This window comes from Merops nubicus, unplaced genomic scaffold, assembly GCF_000691845.1.
Source record: "Merops nubicus isolate BGI_N331 unplaced genomic scaffold, ASM69184v1 scaffold30099, whole genome shotgun sequence".
Lineage (NCBI taxonomy): Eukaryota > Metazoa > Chordata > Aves > Coraciiformes > Meropidae > Merops > Merops nubicus.
The window spans coordinates 7,663-9,471 of NW_008632098.1; positions in this window are offsets into that span (position 1 = coordinate 7,663).

A 1,809-nucleotide genomic window follows, 5' to 3' on the forward strand; every position below is an offset into this window, starting at 1 on the left:
CGGGTGGAACTGCTGACCTCTCTTGGTCACCTTTATAAACACTGGAACTTCTCCTGTCCCCCACACGGAGCTGCTGCCAGCTTGGCTCAGTTTGGATCCCAGTGTGGGCAGAGGTGGGTGCTGGGGGACTTCTCTTGTCTGGGTGTGTTTGGCCTATGCAAGGAGATGATTTATTTTCTACATAGCAAAAAAGGAAGAAGAAAAAACAAGGAACTGTTTCAACTTGTCTGTTTGTTTGTTTGTTTTTTTCTTGTGCTTGGCAATTCAGTTCAAACCTTACTTTGTTTCTCTCCAGGCTCCTTTCCTTCACTCTGCCACGGATGTAGGAAGTCACTGATCTTTTCTATCTTTTTTTGTCTTTCTCCTCATACATTCTCCTTCTGTCCATTCCATACCCATTGCACCCTTCCTGTTTGCAGTGTTGCATCTCCCAAAAGGTAGGTTAAAACACTTGAATCTTTGCACTTTGCTTGTTCCCTTTGTCCCTGGCTGGTTATTTTTTCTGAGGCTGGTGCTGGTGCTGGGGCAGGAGAGGCAGTTCCAGCACCCACTGGCTGTGAGGCAGCTCCTGAAAACACTCGTGCCAGGTTAGTTCAGAGCACCTGCAAAGCTGTCAGATGTAGTCAGTGCAGCACTGCCAGGCAGCAGCACAGGCCTGTGGTCTCCAGAATGGAAGGGAGTGATGTCCATGGTGGGATATGAATCCTTTCCACGCTGAAAAAAAAAGGTTTTTTTGTAAAAACATCTCAACTAACATGTCTTCAGAAGCATTGGGTATTGTCCAACATCCAAACCTGGCAAATGCCGTTGCAATAGATGTGAGATGTAGTCAACTTTTAATTCTTTGCAAACTTTCTGCAGTTAATTGGAAAGATATTGGACTGAACCCAACTTGGCACGCTCCTAAAGGTGACTTATCTCTATTGATAGTAGCTTATATATGCTCTTTAAGTAGGTAGGGAGACAAGACTGTTTTCCTTTGTCAAGGAGGTCAGTGTTACTCAGCCATATAGCATTAATGGTTAATGAAGCCATTCATCAAGTCTTGGCCTGAAAAGCAAATCTCAAAGAACAAAACCCAGTGGACTGTGATACCTGATAAGCAGAGAACTTGGAAAGGAGAAAGACTGACCTGTAAGTATTAAATACTAAGGAGTTATGGGTTTAAATTAATCCTTTTCAGAATCTTCTGGCCTCCCTGCAGGTGCCCTGAGTTAACTTTAGCGAGTGATGCACACTAACATTTGTACTAATTTATAAAATCAAATCTGGAATGAATTTACTCATGTTTCCAGGTCTGAAAGAACACCTTAGGAGACTTATCCAAGCATGTTTCATATCCTGTCCTGTGTGTTGAGGAGTTTTTCTTTACTAAACCAGCAGGCTGTTAATTCCAACCAAGCAGACCATGTATTATTTTACTGTAGTTACAGTGTTCTGAGAGCAGCAGGAAGCCCTGATTTCTGCTAGGAAGCACAGAGTTTGGGTTTGAGGGGACTGGGGCAGGTGCAGGGTGTCTGACACCGATCTCGGCACAGGTTTCAGGCCCACACACCACGTGTGGCTTCTCTTGCCATTTGTGACTGAGGAACAGCATCTCACTTCTACCACACATTTATGCCCTAACTGAAATTATAATACCATCAATCCTTTGAAAACTGCAAAAAGGCTCCTTTATTAAGCATGTAAATTGTGCTACTTTGTGCTACATCACCTTTGAGGTGGTGACAGTTGAGCAAGTCTTTCCAGCATCACCAATCAGTACAAAGTTGTCATGTCCATCCCAGTAAGCCAGCATGAAAAACTGAG